Genomic DNA, 11,357 nt, shown 5'->3' with positions numbered 1-11,357 from the left:
AAAAACAATTGAAAGTGTAATATATAAATTGATGAAATTGAAATTACATAAATCTAATTATAAATATTTTGATTATTTTGGTTATGATGCAAATTGCAATAATGGTTGGTCCATCTATTGAATTCCATTTATTGAATTTAAATCACAGGCAATAGAATTAGATAATTTAATGTAATTTTTTCTCTAAAATATATTCAACATCCTAGAAATGATTAATGCAGTAATGGTAACCCTACTGTAATTTTTTGTTTGTGACAAGAAGAAACCCTAACAAGCCAATGTATTTTCTTTTAATGTAACTTAACAAAAATTGATGATTTCTTAAGAACTTATGGGACATCTAGCAATTTTTAACACTCTTTATATCAAGTCTCGCAATTGCTATTCAATCGTGCTATTGTTAAAATTTTGTACCATGGGCACAAAACACACTCTAACAACAAATCCTTTTTTCGCTACAAAAAAACACACATTCCAACAATATTTTATGCATCGTGTCAAATTTTGCACGATTTTAGCACGATGATTGTTTGAGTATTAACTTCTTTTAAATTTATTATATTGTCCCCCAAAAATATCATGTCATGTATTTTTTATATAAATTTAATGAATTAATATAACATAAATATTTTCTTTTTAAAAATACTAACCGTTGTCGTAAAATAATTTAATTTAAAATACAATTCGAATATTCTATCATAAAAAACAAACCATCCAATCACTACAACATATTAGACTTTTGGCGACCAATTATTTTGGTCCCTAAAACTATTATTTTAGTCTCTAAATGGTTTTTGTGACAAAATTAATTTCGTCACTAAAAAAGTCACTAAAAGTGCGTCTAGAAAAGTCTTTAGCGACCAATTTTTGAAAATGTCCCCAAAAATGACAATCAGTGACCAATTTTATATTGTCACAAAATATTTGATTTTACAAGACTAAACATTTGGTCGCTAATACTTCGTCATAAAATGTCCCAATTTGGTCGCAAAAAATAAAATAATAACACTTTTAACGACTATGATATTTGGTCGCTAAAAGACATAACTTTCTCTACAACACATTTTCGTCACTAAAAATCAAAGTTAAATTTTGTAATCATTTAATCTCGTAGCTAAAATGCACAAAATTAAATATCATCCAATCATATTAAAAAAAAATTGACATCCACATATCAAACCCACTCTATTCCCAAACCATAATGAGTATATAGAAAGTAAATTTGACAAAAATTAAAACTAAAAGTTCCCAAATTCAAATCAAAGTAGTACCAGTTCAAATGAAGAATAGCAACAATACAATAGTTTCTTCAAAGAAAATATCTAAAAAAACATTTTCTCAACATCAATATCAAGCTTTATATCATATAGGCTTGGCACAAAAGGCTTCAAGCTGTACTTAGGTGTGACACCCTTTGGACATCCCTGCAACCCAAAATTCAAAAAGAAGAATCAAATAATAAGAATCAACACAACATAACCTCATTAAATAATTAAGTCATTCATAATCAAATAAATTACAAATAATGAAAAAACACGTTATCTCAGTGTATTTGAAGTATTAGTGAGCTATAATAAGAATCAACACAACAAGAAAGTGAGTCACCTAGAATCAACATAATAAGGTTATCATAATCCAAACACGTTATCATAATCAAATGTTCTAAATAACAAACACACTAAATTTATAACTAAGACAAATCTATCTAGAGCAAAAGGTAGTCACTATGATGGTAAATCAGAAGTAAAACCTCATATAATTACAATTCAATAAATAAAATCTATAAACAGAGCCCACCAAGGAAGGAGGAGAGAAAAATAGATGATAGATGAGTTTCCATTGCAACCTCATATAATTACAATTCAATAAATAAAAATTAGGATTAATTACACTATATATTCTCTTTTTGGTATGAAATAAATTTAGAAAATTCAAAACTAATTTTTTTAGTTTTCATTTTTGTCAAATTAATTTGTAATTTTTTGAAAAAAAAATCAGAAATAATTTCTGACAACTCAACAGAGTCAAATTATACTTGGACTGTCAATTAAAAGCCTTCCTCTTCAGCTCACACTTTTCACCCTAACGTCGAGGCCCAGTTGAGCAGAGTCAAAGTTGGGCCCAAACTTGATTTTGGGGGCCGAATTTTAAGTGCACGTAGCTCAACTTGAATTTCCAGTAGCCCTGAAGTACTGGGGTCCGACCACCACTACAAATTTTCTAGTATGTTGCATGTGTCTTATTCTAGTTCTACTCCAAATGTTTCACAAAAAAATAGTGTACTATTGAAAATATAAAATCTTACTAACTTGTATGTAATGTAATGAAGAAATTGCAGCAATTACTAAAGATTCCTTATTAATAGATAATAAGGAATGATGCCTATTGATAGTACCTTTGCAGCAACAGATTCCGTTGCACGCTTCCTCCATAGATCAGCTTTCCGAGTTTCAAATTCCTCTCTACTCATGATGGGGGGTCCAGGATTGATGGCCATCCTAAAATCCACAAGATCCCTAAAATCCGCAAGAAAATTAGTCAAATTGTTTTGAAAAAGGATAACATTACATTAAAGGCTGAATAGATGATAAAAAAAATGTAAAGCCCATTTCATTGCTGATAGTTTCAGAAAATGAATGTAAAAGTGACATTACTTGAAAATAAGTCAACATTGGAGTATATTAAAAAGATTCAGAATTTCATTTATTTTCCTATAATATTTATATATATATATATATATATATATTGCAATTAGATGATGCATCAAGGCAGAAAATAAATAAAAATAAATAAATTAAAAAAAAGAAGAAAATATGACTTCAAATTTAATTAAAATTATTTTTTGGTTGTTTAATTCAAACTGCAGGATCAAAAACAAGATTTCGATTCTTTGTAAGAAAAAAATCCTGTAGAAGAGAAATTCTAAGCATTTCTCTTGCTGGGTGCCCATTATCTTTTCCGGCCAAATTGGTGTTCTACCAAATCGTTGATCGTAACCCACCACCAAGAGTACCTGCTGCAGTACATACAGATAATGAAAAATAAATAAATTTAGACAACAAAAAACATACTGATTTTGATTTCAACAAAGAAACATCGCCACTGCTGCTCACTTCTCTACTGAATTCCCGATCTTTAGATAACTCCCTGCCGTAAGAGGAAGAAGTTGAACTCGTCAATCAAATAAAATACTAAATGGGTAATTCAGCTTGAACACACAGTACAGGTCGAATGATCATACATCATAACAATTATTGAACCATAAAAGCTTCAAATGATTCATAAACACAGAACTTGGCTAAAGACTCTTCCAATACAACTAAAAACTTTTGGAGTACACTATCAGCCGCAAAGAGCAAATGGATTTGGTACTCATGAACAAGCATAGAGAATCCAATTCACAAACAGAACTATGTAGACCACCATCTAAGATTTTAAAAAATAAATAAACAAATAAGAGAAAAAAATTTTAACAAAATAGTCATGGATTCAGCCACAACCATCCAGAGTTCCACTTCCAACTCAACAGGACACCAAAATACCAGTTTGAAGTAACAAGGCTCTGGCAAAAGAAAAGAACAATCATGGATTCTCTATCCCGAAATTTCTGTCTATTGATTTTCTATCCCATTTTTGTGATATTAATCTTGACCGAGTTCAATTCTAGAGGAGCATAAATTGCATGAAAGATCAAAGTTCGACAAAATGAATCCAATGGCCAAATTTATCTAGTATATAGTGTGCTAGAAAGCTACAAAAGCATAGAATCCTCACTCAATAGTATATAGAAAGAGTCCGATGATGTTGGAGAGACGGGCGTTGGATGCCAATAGACCATAACCAAAGATCTAAATCCACACTCAACACCTGGACAAAATGCACAAGGAAATAGAGATATGAAAATAGGATATAAGATAAATTCATCTTGAAAAATAGATAACAAAACAAGAGAGACAAAAGAGCGTGTAATTGGAGAATCATTAATGAGCAAAAATGATGCCAGCTAAACTGAGAAGATTGAAATGAAGTAAATTTGGGAAACAAATTATATTATTATATGTTGTTCCCTTTCAAAGAAAAAATAAGAAATGTAAAATGAGTTTTCATTTGTAAGACTGCCAAAGGAGCTTCATCCAAATCTGTTATTCAAGAGTTTTGATTTATTTAAGCTGTAGCACAACAAGATCATCAAAGCAAGAAGCCTCACATAGCTCATCAATTTCTAAGAGTGATTTCCAATTATTGGCACATGTACGGGACTAATTCCTCTGTAAGTGTGTATTAATAATTAGTAACTATAATCCAACATATTTTTGGACTTACAAGTGATCACATTTTAAAATTCCCTACTGAAATTGTAAAAAATAACAGAAAGACTTCTTTTTCTTTTCTTTTCTTTTCTTTTCTTTTTTTTTTCCAGGAGTCAATATAACTAAATTTCATCGAACTTTATTTGGGTTGGATCGCAAGCAATTGGGGACAAGAAAACTTGAAGACCAGCACACTTTGGTTGCCAATCCCCTCAATGGCTAAGCTTTCAACTCTTAGACATAATAGATTTCTTCAGGAAGATTTTCTAGATTACTGGCTGGTAAAAAGTAGTATAGAACGGTGGCGGTGGATTAGGGTAGTTATGAATATATGGATTATCTCCTTCCTGCAGGCTTTCTAGTTTGGGATGGCAGTGGATTAGGCTTTCACATGATGGGAGAGTCATTGTGTGGACTGTGGCAAAGGAAGGGGATCAATGGGATGGTAAGGTTTTGAAGGATTTTCAGACCCCTGTTTGGGATGGTAAGGTTCTGATTTCTTAAATGATCTGTTTGTTTGGCACAATAATCTACTATAATGCAATTCTGTTTGAGGCGTAGATTTCATTATTGATTTATAACAAAAATGGCAAAAATAATCAGAGAATAGATGATATTCTTGTGTCCTTTTTCTCTTATGCATCCCCAATTCTTCATCTCCAACACGCATTAGATTAGACATACATATATACACACACACACAAGTTCAATCTATGTAAACAATTGTTCAATTCCAACAAGCATTAAGATAACAAACAAGTTCAGTCTCTGTAAAACACAGATTGAAGCACAATAAGAAATTGAAAACACAATAAACAGGTCGATTACGGAGAGAGTTTAGAGAGTACTGACCTGTAACAAGCCCGCGGGGGACCTCGCTACAGCTCAGACTCGACTTTTTGTTAGTCACGGTTCTAAGTCTGAACCAAAGAGTCCAAATCCGGCAAATCATTTTGAGAAAAAACAGATTTTTGAAAGAAGTGCCAAACATGGACTGCTTTGCCAGATACAGAGTCGCCACCTAAATATTTTATTTTGGGAAATTTAGGAAACCCTGACTCGGTGCCAAAGGCCACGTGTCCGTCATCACCAAAGTTGCCTCGGCTCGGGAACTTGGGTACGATTGGGGAAGGTCACTTCGTGAGCACCCCCGCTCGCCCGATCAAAGATCGGCCTCTACTAACCGTGATATCTATTTTTTGAAAACTTTGTGTGTTCTTATTCCGGTTATTAGCCTAGGTTACTATGTGATGCACACAACATATAAGTATAGACTGCCCCGAATTGGAACAAAACATTTCATGCTTGTTTATTTGAAAATGGTTTGATGATGCTACTCGCAAGTAGGCTAAGACGTGGATTTGCCACCCTCAGGTGGGCTTAGAAAAATGTGATTTTGCCACTATCTAGTGGGCTTAAAACTCACAGTCAATGATTTGTTCCAATTTAAACAACCCGACCTTCACCCACAGGCATTCAGGCAGTTATATCACATAAGCACATAGCCTCATGGTAAGCATGCTATTCATGGCATTCACTCACACGCATGCAAGGATGCTAAAGCATAGAACTTACCGAGTACTCCAAGCCAAAATAGGAAATTACATTAGAAATCATGCATGATCCTAAGTATACAAAAATGCCTAATGCAACACATGCAAAATGTAACTATAGCAGGCTCGGCTATTCTAAACATGGCATATGAAATGCTACATCTAACATGTATTCAATTTAGAAGTGAAAGTACAATGCAGTTAGTATGATACGCCGAGCCCGGTGCATGCAATACAGATGAATGATGCAAACATGTTGTCATACTGTATGCTAATTTAAACATGCCCTAATCTAATCATCAAAAGCGGATAAATAAAAGGGAGAAAGACGTGGGGTTGGAAGACATACAACACATGCACGCACACTTATTACAGTTGTGCCCTCGCGCAGAGGGTCCGAATAAATATACAGTCCCAATATTACAGTCCCGAATAAAAGAATATTACAGTCCAAAATATTACAAAATCCTAATTAATTAATGAATTAACTAAGAAAGCAAATAAAACTGGCGTGCAAGCCAGGGACTGCTTCGCTTCTGATAGATGATGCATGTCCGGATTGTCTTGCGCGGAAATCCACCGGAATGCCCCAATTAGCCTCTGTTTACACCTGTTCTTGAAATGCGTGCCAAGCCCCAAAAGTTGCTGATTCTTCGTTTTGCTGCAACAGAGAGCAGGAAAGGGGCATAGCAATGTATTTGCACAGATATATGCATGTCTCGATCCTCGTGCCACCAATCACGCATACCGAGGCATGATGGCCGAGGAGTCGAAATGCACAACTCAATATAGGATGAATGCACATGAAACTACAGCTAAAACCTAACTCCATCATGGATAATCCGGAGTGTCGGTGACTGGGGAATTGAGACACATTCCGTCACTCGGAGTACGAAATGTACCTCGTTTCCCGTGCCCGGGCTAACTCCTATTCCGAACACGATGCAATATACATGATATGCATGAAATGCAACTAAGATACAATCCTAACATACATAATGCTATGGAAGTGAAATGCCTCGAAGTGCGTGCACACGGACACGCAAACTGAGAAAATGCACGAATGCAATGAAAATGAGATGCCTCGAAATGCGTGCACATGGGCACGCAAACCGAGGCAGTGGTAAAATGCTATGAAAATGAGGTGCCTCGAAATGCGTGCATATGGACACGCAAACCGAGGCAATGACATATGCAATGAAAATGAGGTGCCTCGAAATGCGTGCACACGGGCACGCAAACCGAGGCAATGACAGAATGCGATGAAAATGAGGTGCCTCGAAATGCGTGCACACGGGCACGCAAACTGAGGCAATGACAGAATGCAATGAAATGACATGGAAACATGATGTGGACTTATACCAACAAGAGTGAGCCTCAGCCACACTCACATAGGATGCCGTCGGATAAAAAAAGGAAGTGCCTCGAAATGCGTGCACACGGGCACGTAAATCGAGGCAATGATAAAATGTGATGAAATGGCATGGAAACATGATGTGGACTTATACCAACATGAGTGAGCCTCAGCCACACTCACATAGGATGCCGGCGGATAAAAATAGAGTGCCTCGAAATGCGTGCACACGGGCACGCAAACCGAGGCGATGACAAAATATGATGAAATGACATGGAAATGACAAATGGGCTTATACCAACATGAGTGAGCCTCAGCCACACTCACATAGGATGCCGGCGGATAAAAATGGACTGCCTCGAAATGCGTGCACACGGGCACGCAAACCGAGACAGTGATAAAATGCAATGAAATGTGGCACAAATGATATGCAAGCATGCTAATGGGATTTCAGCACTAAAATATGGGGGAAAACAGTCCCGAAATGAGGCGAAATGATATGAAACGCATGGAATTGTCCCGAAATGCAACATTAGGCACCCGAAATGGCCTACAGCTATGCCAAACATGCACAATACGGACATGCAATGCAAAGACAGAAGCTAGACAGTCCCAAAAGATGCACTTTCACAGTTATAAACATGGCCAAACAGCAAGCATAGGTAAGGGAAAAACAGCATGCAAGAATAGGGGCCAAAAGATGGGTAATGAAGCAAGTGATATAAGCAAAACCCAAACTGAAAAATTTCCTTCTACAACACTGAATATGGACCAAAAATATGAACATTTACAGTATATGACAGCCTCAAAATCAGTATACAAATATGGTAGAAAGGTGATGCAAAATTAGGCTCAAAAGTGGCTACAACATGAGGTATACAAAATAATCACCAAACAGCCAAAGACCCTTAACAAAACATGTAGAATGGACCAAAATAAGCACTTTTCTAGAACTGTAAAATGGTCAAAAACAAAAGCATGATAGGCTAACTAAACATGCAAGAATGGGGAATAAAAGAGGGATATAACATGAAGTGACCTATGGAGACCCCAAACCATGAAAGGACCTAAATGAAACATGAAGTATGGACCAAAATAAGAACTTTTCTAGAACTGTAAAATGGCCAAAAACAAAAGCATGGTGGGCTGCCATTGCATGCAAGAATGGGGAAGAAAAGAGGGGTATAAAGGTAGGTATAACATGGAAACCCCAAATGGTGTTGAGCCCTTCTTCAATGTTGAAGAGGGGCTTAAAATAAGTCTAATATCAGTTTACAACATGCTCGAAAATAAAATGCTCATGGGTCAAAAATAGCATGCAAAACTATGACATACAAGAGGATCAATGAAGCAAGTGTGTTATGGAGGGCTCAAACAGGGTTGAGCCCTTAATGAAAAGTGAATATGAGCTCAAAATATGGCCATTTTCTGTTAGGGCCGGAGCTTGAAACAAAAAAGAAGTGGGGCTTAGAAATAGATCAAGAGAAAGGGTCAAAAGGGTAAAAGTGTTACTTACCCTTGAAGATTCAAACTTTTGTTGCTTCTTGGATGGATTTGCAGCTTCTTTAGCCTTCAAGAATCCTTCCTTGTTGCTGGAAATGAGATGGTGGTGGTAGAGCTTGGTGGTGTAGAAGGAATGATGGTTAGGAACTTAGGGTTTTTTGAAGAATTGAGAAGGAAGAAGATGGAGTTGGCTATGGAAGCTTGAAGGAGAGTTCTTCTAACCCTAACAAAGAACAAGGTTTGCTTGCTATATAGGCCAAATAAGGGGTGTAAAGGTGGGGGAAAAGGAGGGTAAAACTCCCCCACAAAATATCCCCCGGATACAGGAAATATCTGGGGGATATTGCCCCACAGCTGTAAAGTACACAGTGCAAGGAAGCAGGCCGGCCTATCACTTTTGTTGGAGGTGGCCGGCCGGCCACACCCCCTAGCCGGCCGGCTAGGGGTCAAAAGGGTCAATGAGATTTTGTGGCCGGCCAGCTATTGGAGAGGTGCCCCTATGTGTGTACAACACAACCATGTGGTTGAAATTCCAAGAAAGTGGGTCCAAGGGGTTCAACATTGGCTCGGAAAGAGGGGGTCAAAAGGGTCAAGTTGACTTACTGGCCGGCCATGAACTTTTAGGGGCCTCCCAGGTGTGTAGATCACAGATATGTGGTTCAAAGTTCGAGAAAAAAGGTCCAAGGGGTTCAACATTAGCCCGGAAGAAAGGGGTCAAAAGGGTCAGGTGACCTTAATGGCCGGCCACCAACTTTTAGTGGCCTCTCAGGTGTGTAGATCACAGATATGTGGTTGAAAGTTGGCAACACTAACCCCAGGGTGTTCAACATTGGCCCGGAAGTCAGAAAAACGGGCGCCGGGAGGCTCCGGAGGAGAGATAACTGGTTGCTGCAACAATTACTAGCCTTCCACCCTTCAGTGACCTTCTTGGTGATAAAACAGAGGTACCTGCCAAAAATGAACGAAAACCGATGCGAAACGAATGTTCGGGGGCCAAAACACGTAGTTCGGGGCCCCGAAAACTGCCCGTTAAACACCGAAAGTGGCGTTCGGCCACGAAGTGGGTTTCTCAGACCCCAGTGTCCCTCAAAAGGGAGAAAATAAGATGTATGCCAAAAATCAGAGCAAACGGAGATGGTTAGGCGGTCCCGAACCGAGGCACACGGCCTGACGGTCCCGAAAAACCGGAAACTGGGCTCCGAAATGGGCGAAATAGCCTACGGCCACAAAATGTAGCTCACGACCACTGAGAGATGGTCTACGGGACCTCTCCCTCCCCTCAGGAAAAGAAACAGAGAAAACCGAGTCTGGTTCGCAAACCGAGGCAAGGCACCGAAGAGGGTCCGGAAGTTCGGAGGCGGGGCTCGCAGCCGCGACTCTGAGGCCTCTGAACAGGCACAACATGCAATATCACCGAGTGCTCAACTGGTGATGTCTGAGTCTTAAGGTCGGTCAAAATGGGGTGTCTACAGTTGCCCCTCTTTGACAGAACTCGGAAGTCACAAGTGACGGGAGTGAATGTCAAAGCCCAGAGACGACCCATTTTTGACAAGGCCGAAGACTTAGACAAACATACAAAATGAACAGAGATGTGCCCGCAGGCATGCCCGCAGGCAGAGGGCAAGATGCAAAATGATATGCAGGGAGATTTTGATAATTGGACTTATACGCTACGCGAAGCCGGTTTGATAATTGGACTTATACGCTACGCGAAGCCGATTTGAAAGTTGGACTTATACGCTAAGCGAAGCCGGTTTGAAGAGTGGACTTATACGCTACGCGAAGCCGATTTGAAAGTTGGACTTATACGCTACGCGAAGCCGGTTTGAAAGTTGGACTTATACGCTACGCGAAGCCGATTTGAAAGAGTGGACTTATATGCTACGCGAAGCCAATTTGAAAGTTGGACTTATACGCTACGCGAAGCCGGTTTGAAAGTTGGACTTATACGCTACGCGAAGTAGATTTAAAAGAGTGGACTTATATGCTACGCGAAGCCAATTTGAAAGTTGGACTTATACGCTAAGCGAAGCCGGTTTGAAAGTTGGACTTATACGCTACGCGAAGCCGATTTGAAAGAGTGGACTTATACGCTACGCGAAGCCAGTTTGAAAGTTGAGGATTCATGCAATGCAATGTAATGTAATAACTGAAATGCAATGTAATAGCTAGGAAATGAAGGTACCTCACAGGGGCAATTGGTAATGACTTACCTCATGCTGCTGGGGATCTCTCGCTTCTTCTTGGTTGAACCGCAGGTAATACTTTTCTCCCTGACTATGGTCGTAGCTTTCCCTATTCTCCAACAGGGTGACAGACTAGGTTGGATCAGTATCCAGAATTGAGGTGCATACAGATGCTATCTCAATCTATGGGGCTGCCATACAGATTTCAAGCCGAGGATATACCCCTGGGTATTTAAACCAGACTTTAGTCTCGGAAATCCTGAACCTTTGCGTTCTAGGCATAAGCCATTCGAACTCTAGTTTCCACCGTCTCAGTTGGTCTCCTAGGAATTCACCGCAAACACAAGCAGGTAGCTATACCAGACCGCCGGAAGTCGTTCGGGCACGACAAACACCAAAGGAATTGCACCTTTAGAGGATTTAAGGTCTCCTAGACCGGAAAGTGCACGAG

At 38.7% G+C, this 11,357-nt stretch overlaps 1 long non-coding RNA gene across 1 annotated transcript in view; it reads right to left on the bottom strand.

The window, feature by feature from the left end:
* Window positions 1-1,160: 1,160 nt before the first annotated feature.
* Window positions 1,161-11,357, bottom strand: part of LOC145821005 (uncharacterized) — a 49,420-nt gene continuing 39,223 nt past the window's right edge. Inside the window, exons 3-6 of the long non-coding RNA XR_014363044.1 lie at window positions 3,775-3,867; window positions 3,072-3,147; window positions 2,396-2,516; window positions 1,161-1,424 (exon numbers count right to left, since the gene is read on the bottom strand). This is a non-coding gene — a long non-coding RNA (uncharacterized LOC145821005). The remainder of the gene's footprint in view (window positions 1,425-2,395; window positions 2,517-3,071; window positions 3,148-3,774; window positions 3,868-11,357) is intronic.

The sequence above is a fragment of the Camellia sinensis genome, chromosome 3 (assembly GCF_055761805.1).
Source record: "Camellia sinensis isolate YWXY chromosome 3, ASM5576180v1, whole genome shotgun sequence".
In the NCBI taxonomy this organism is placed as follows: Eukaryota; Viridiplantae; Streptophyta; class Magnoliopsida; order Ericales; family Theaceae; genus Camellia; species Camellia sinensis.
The sequence above is the reverse complement of the archived record's forward strand: the minus strand, read 5'-3'. Positions and strand labels throughout refer to the sequence as shown.